Here is a 7,272-nt window from a genome sequence, read left to right on the forward strand (position 1 = left end):
GATAACCAGAATCCACAGAGAACTCAAACTTATTAATAAGAAAAGAACAAGTAAACCCATTTCATTGTGGGCAAGGGACTTAAACAGAAGCTTCTCTGAAGATGATAGGCACATGGCCTACAGACACATGAAAAAATGCTCATCATCTTTAATCATCAGAGAAACACAAATCAAAACTTTGAGATATCATCTAACTCCTGTAAGAGTGGCTCACATAACAAAATCCCAAAACTACAGATGCTGTCATGGATGTGGAGAAAAGAGAACACTTCTGCACTGCTGCTGGGAGTGCAAGCTAATACGTCCCCTTTGGAAAGAAGTATGGAGAATACTCAGGGATCTAAAAGTAGACCTGCCATTTGATCCTGCAATTCCTCTACTAGGTGTATATCCAAAAGACCAAAAATCACTTTATAACAAAGATGTCTGCACCAGATTGTTCATTGCAGCTCAATTCATAATAGCCAAGTCATGGAAGAAGCCCAAGTGCCCATCGACCCAAGCATTGCAGGATATGAAATCAGTACTTTGTACCCCATAAACGCATTAATGTATACATGATCTATGTGTTTATGATTTAATTAAATAAATAAATAAATATAAATTAGCTGACACAAATAAAAAGAAATTATAAGTATCTCTCAGGTCATTCCCTAGTTTGAAGTCATCAAAGTAGTTGAACACAACTTTTCCATTAACTGGCATAACCTTAATAGTAACAAGTAGATACTCTGTGTTCACTGCATCATTGGCCTGTTGAAAAGAATGTTAATGGGTTCTCTGGTCCTCCCATTTGACATACAGCCTCAGTCTTCTCATGCAGCACCAGCCACATCCCAAAGGCACCATGGTGAAAGTGACGGTCAGAATAAATGGCTTCGGCCATATTGGGTTCCTGGTCACCAGGGTTGCTTTTAACTCTAACAAAGTGGATAATGTCATCATCAATGACCTCTTCATTGACCTCAACTTTATGGTCTACATGCTCCAGTATGATTTCACCCAGGACAAGTTCCTTACCATAGTCAAGGCTGAGAACAGGAAGCTTGTCATCAATGGACGTCCCATAACCATCATCCAGGAGCAAGATCCCACCAAAATCAAATGGGGTTAGGTAGGTGCTGACTACATTGTGGAGTCCACTGGCATCTTCACCACTATGGAGAAGGCTGAGATTCATCTATGGGGGGAGGGATGCCAAAAGAGTCATCATTTCTGCCCCTTCTGTTGATGCCCCCCATGTCAGTGATGGGTGTGAACCAGGAGAAGTATGAAAACAACCTCACCATGGTCAGCAATGCCTCCTGCACCACCAACTGCTTATCCCCCTTGGCCAAGGTCATCCATGACAACTTCACCCATGGAGGGACTCATGACCACAGTCCATGCTGTCACTGCCACCCAGAAGACTGGAAGGACCCTGTGGGAAGACATGGTGTGATGGCTGTGGGGCTCTCAAGAACATCATCCCTGCCTTGATTGGTGCAGCCAAGGCTGTGGGCAAGATCATCCCTGAGCTAAATGGGAAGCTCACTGGCATGCCCTTCTGTGCCCCTACTGCCAACATGTTGGTCATGGACCTGACCCACCATCTGGAGAAAGCTGCCAAATGCAATGGTATCAAGAAGGTGGTGAAGCAGGTGTCAGAAGGCCTCCTCAAGGGCATCCTGGGCTACACTGAGCACCAGGTCATCTTCTCCAATTTCACCAGTGACACCCACTTGTCCACCACTGATGCTGGGGTTGGCATTGCCCTCAAAAACCACTTTATCAAACTCACTGCCTGGTATGACAATGAATTTGGCTATAGCAACAGGATGGTGGACCTTATGGCCTACATGACCTCTAAGGAATAAAAGCCCCAAGACCACCAACCCCAGCCAAAGCACAAGAGGAAGAGAGAGGTCCTCAGCTTCTGGGGTCCCCCAGCCTACTTAATCCTCAACTCATTGAGAATCTCCCCTTGACATGGTTTCCACGCCAGATCGCCTGAAGAACGGGAGAGGATTAAGGAGCCCCACCTTGTCATGTAACATCAATAGAGTTCCCTGTACTGGGCCAAAAATAAAAAAAGAATGTTAATGGATCTTTTTACTGTGGTAAAATATATACAACATGAAATTTACCATTTTAGCCATATTAGATGCATAATTCAGTACCATTAAATACATCCACATGTTATGCAACCATCGCCACTATCCATCTCTAGAACTCTTTTCATCCCACAAAATAAAGCTCTGTACCCAATAAATAACAGTGCCTCATTCCCCTTCCCCAACCCCCCTAGTGGCCAGCATTCTGTCTCTGCAAATTTGCCTACTCTTGGGACTTCATGTGAGTGGGATCATATAGTATTTTCCTTTGGTGTCTGGCATATTTGGCTTACATAACGTCCTAGTGGTGTTTAAGTTAATGCAGCTTCCACATAGGTATGAACCTGGGAATACGCCTGTGGCTGGAGAGTGATCACAGCAGAGCATGGCTAGAGTCAGTAGTGTAGCCAGGCTTCCTGGGGTTGAAGGTGTGGTTCAGCATCTTGAGCTATGTGATTGAGGGCAAGTCACTTAAACTCTCTGTGTTTGGGCTTCCTCCCTGCAAATTGGAAATAATGACAGCACATATTCCTGAGACTTTTTCGAGGATTGAATAATTTAACATATGTAAAACACAGCAATGCCTGGCACATAGTTGACACTGGACAAATACTAATAAAATTTAAAATAAAGGACACACCTGAACATATGTGTAAGTATGAAAATACAAAGTTTATATCCTCTTAAAATATGTAAATGTTTTTAAAGCAATTACTGTAAAGAAAGCAAAATATATCTACTCTCGAAAAGAATACCGTGTATTCATTTGGCAATTAAATATGAATTTTTTATTGAAAACACGGAAAGAAATTTTTTTGAAAAACTATAACAGCCTTCAATCTTAAGAAAAGATAAGCTCTAAAAGTTCTGAAAAAGTTTACAAAAGAGATGCCCTAAACTGCCATTTGGCAGACGGCAACCAGAAGGCTGAGTAAAGCAGGTCCTGTTCTAGAAGTGAAAAGTAAAACTTGAAAGTCTGCAATAAAGCAAAATATTACAATATTGGGAATGTTCAGAGGTTGAAATTTGGAGATATAATATAAATAATGAACTCTCAAAGAGAAAAACAATTCTGTAGTATTGCATATTTTTGAAAGGCATTTCTACATTATTAAACAAAGAAATGGCTATTTATCTTAGAAAGCCCATTTTATGGATTCTAAAAAGTTAAAAATATCATTTTTGAGTATGGATTTTGCAAACAGAATTCCTTGTCCACATATTGACTTTCTCCTTCCAGGATTCCCTTTCTCTTCAGGTTCATCATCCCTGCAGCTTCATGGCTTGACTTGGCAGCTACAATCTTCCCAAGACCTGTTGTTCTTCCCTCACCCCCACCCCAGGACTACTGCAGTGAAACTAGCTGCCTCTAGGTAAGCTCTGCATTATCCCTTCATTGGATCACAGATTGGCCACCCCCCCCCTTTTATGAATTTAGCATCCAATAAGCTTTGAGTTTGATCCAGACTGAAGGAACCTAATGTGTGTGCTGGGGATCCTTTGAGAGGGTCATTTGCCCCACAGGGCATGAGTTTAGAATTCTGGCAACTTGGAGTCAGCTCTTTGCTCTTGTCCTAGGTCACCAACCAAGTAGTTCTTCACTTCTAGCAGAACCTTAAAGACAAATTCAGTTGCTTTGACCCTACAGGCGTTGCCCTTTCAAAAACATAGCATTGTTTTTAGAATAGTCATAATTCTCTCTTATCTTATCTTTTACTTAGCCTTTTCTGTGCTGTTCTGACCTGATTAGAGCCTGTTGTCTTAAAGGGTTTTTCTGAAATGTTTACCCAGTAAGCACACAAAATGCACTCTGACAAGTAAAGTCTATGTTTCCATTATTTACTGAGACTCTTTGTTTTCATATATCAAATATCTCCTGCCTTACCCAAATACTTTACTTGCCAATAAAGACCCAAGACTTTAACCACAGGGAAGGGAAAGGGAACCAATAGAAATTAGTGAAATCCCAGTAAGAAAATATTTCATTAACTTATTTGAAAAAGCAGATTTGCAAGGGCACTAGAAAATTCCCCCAAAGTTGTTTCATTAGAAAGAAAACAGTATGTGTCAGAGTGTGAAAACAGGAAAGGGTGAGAGAATAGCTGTTGTTTGATCATCTCAGTCAAGGGGAAATTTGTCTGAAGTAATAGCAATAGTTTCACAAACTTGTTTTTTAAAATGGTTTTGGTATCCTCCAAGTCCACAGTCTTTAGGACTATGAAAGCCAGGGTGAGTCAGCAGGTGATCTTAGGACTTGAAAGAGTTAACAAGAAACCCAAAGAAGTGATGACTTTTCAGGCAGGAGTAACTTAGAGATAATAATGTCTGATTTATGAGGATTGAAAATGAAAACAAAACAAAATTAAATGGCTGACAATAATAGCATTAAACTGATTGAGAGGTCATTGGAAGTAAAGCATAAAGACATATTTAGATTATTCAAAAGGATAAAATATTGATTTACATTAGACATGTTAATTTAACATACATATGTAATAAAATGTCTATGGGTCCACTAAAAGACTAGAAATAGACTATAACTTCTAACTGGTAAAAAGAAAAAAGCAATACAGATAAGAAACTTTATTTCATTAATTTATATAACTATTTGTGTTAGTTGCACCAAAAAATTGAAAATTACTGCCCTAAACATTCAATTTCAGAAGATACCTTTGAAAAACACTATAGAATTAAACAAAAGAATATAGAAAGAAGAAATAACAGAGAGCATAAATTAATAAAATGGAAAATATGAAAACTATAAGGAGAATCAAGATGCTAAGAGTTGTGTCTTTAAAAACACTAACAAGTGGATAAACTTCTAGCAAAACTGATCAAGTAAAAAGAGATAAAATACAAATAAACAATATTAGGAATGAGATAAAAAGAGGATGAAGTCACAGATGTATCAGATATTATAAAGATAAAAAAGAATATTATAAACAAGCTTATAAAAATAAATTTGAAATAGATTAAATGAAAAAATTCTTAGAAAAATATAAATTACCAAAATGACTCAAGCAATAATAGAAAATATGAATAGCTTGATAAATATTAACAAAATTAAAACAATAGTATAAAATCTTCCCATAATAAACTCCATACCTAGATAGTTCTACAGGTAAAGTCTCCCAAAATTCAGGAACAGATAATTTCAATCTTACCAATTCTTCCAGAAAGCAGAAAAAGAGGAAATGTTGTCTTAAAAAATTAGTAAAATTCTTTCCAAAATCAGGAAAAAAATATTTATGCATGAAAATAGAAACAAAAACTCTGAACAAACTATTGACAAACTGAATTCTACATAACATGATTTATTACATCATAATCAAGTAATTTCTAATCTAGAAATGCAAAGTTAGTTCAAACTCAGAAAAAAATTACTATAGTTAATACAATAGATCAAAGAGGGGGAATTGATCATCTTAATAGATTCAGAAAGAAGCATTCAAAGAAATTCAAAATGCAATAGACTGAAAAGAAAACTTTCTTAATTTAATAAAATATACCCCCCAAACCCCCCAGGAAATCTCTTAAGGTTGAAATGTTAAAAATTATTCCTTTTGAAGGGGAGGAAAAGCAGAAAGAGGGACGGAGGGAGAGGGGTGGGGCCTTGGTGTGTGTCACGCTTTAGGGGGGCAAGACATGATTGCAAGAGGGACTTTGCCTAACAATTGCAATCAGTGTAACCTGACTTATTGTACCCTCAATGAATCCCCAACAATAAAAAAAAAAAATTATTCCTTTTGAAATCAGGAACAATTCAAGAATATTCATTCTCATTTTTATTCAATATTATTCTAAAATAATATTGAAATGACTAAATCTTAGTAATTCTAAATAAGCAATAAAAAGAAGTAAAAGATGTTAGGATTGAAAAGGAAGAGACAAAATCATTATTATATGCAAATCACATGATTGTATGCATAGAAACCTGAAAAAAATTATAAATTATTAGCATTGGAGTTTCTAGCAAAGTTATTAGATAGATTCACAATTTGAAAGGGTCAAGTGTATTCTCTAAACTAGTAACAGACATTTAGAGTTTTACATTCTTTTAAGTACCATGTATAATATCAGAAATGTATATAATACTCAAGCATAAATTTAAAAAAAGATGCATAATATCTTTCAGCAAAAATATGCTCTGTATGTACGTATGTATTAAAAGGATTTTTCAGGGGTGGCACCTGTGGCTCAAAGGGGTAGGGCACCGGCCTCATATGCTGGAGGTGGCAGGTTCAAACCCAGCCCCAGCCAAAAACTGCAAAAAAATAAAAGATTTTTCAAAGGCCTAAATAAATGGAGGGAAGTACTAACTTTATAGATCAGAAGGTTTGATTTTGAAAGATATCAGTTCTTACAAAGTTGGCTTATAATGTTAAAAGAAAAGCTTTAGATGAATTAAATTTAATAGTTCATCTGAACAAAGGATGATTCATCAATCAGGCAGCCCTCAGAACTAGAAGAGGTTCAGAGCATACCACTCAGGAACATGAACAGAGAGCTTTCAGAGGCTGAATAGGAAGCAAAGTAAAGAAATAATCTGATCTGCTACAGCTAGGCATTGTCACCTTTGGGCATGGTCTGATTAGTCAGTTGGCTGTGATTGGCTGAAACCCAGCTATGTGTTATAAAAATATATACTCCTAAATTAGATTTGGGTTTGTTTACATACTAAGTTGCAGTAACAGAGTTGCAGGATCAAATGGGAGGTCTAATTCCATTTTAATAAAATGGAAAATATAAAAACTATAAGGAGAATCAAGATGCTAAGCGAAGAAAAAAAAATCCAGAAGAAAAAAAATCCTTTTATCATAATGGCATTTGCACTGGGATGTTTATTGCAGCTCAATTTACAATTGCCAAAATGTGGAAACAGACTAAATGCCCACCAACCCAGGAATGGATTAACTACCTGTGGTATATGTATGCCATGGAATACTATTCAGCCACTAAAAAAGATGGAGACTTTACATCTTTTGTATTAACCTGGATGGAAGTTGAACACATTCTTCTTAGTAAAGCATCACAAGAATAGAGAAGCAAGAATCCAATGTACTCAATTCCAATATAAAGGCAGTAGATGAGCTAATACAATGGGGGGATAAGGGAATAAGGTAGTGGAGAGAGGGGAGGATGGGGTGGGAATGGGAAGTCACAGTGTATGGCACACTTC

At 37.1% G+C, this 7,272-nt stretch overlaps 1 pseudogene; it reads left to right on the forward strand.

Annotated features, from left to right (window-relative positions):
* The first annotated feature begins 847 nt into the window (after nucleotides 1-847).
* On the forward strand, nucleotides 848-1,856 carry LOC128585587 (glyceraldehyde-3-phosphate dehydrogenase-like; annotated as a pseudogene).
* The last annotated feature ends 5,416 nt before the right edge of the window (nucleotides 1,857-7,272 follow it).

Source organism: Nycticebus coucang, chromosome 5, assembly GCF_027406575.1.
Source record: "Nycticebus coucang isolate mNycCou1 chromosome 5, mNycCou1.pri, whole genome shotgun sequence".
Lineage (NCBI taxonomy): Eukaryota > Metazoa > Chordata > Mammalia > Primates > Lorisidae > Nycticebus > Nycticebus coucang.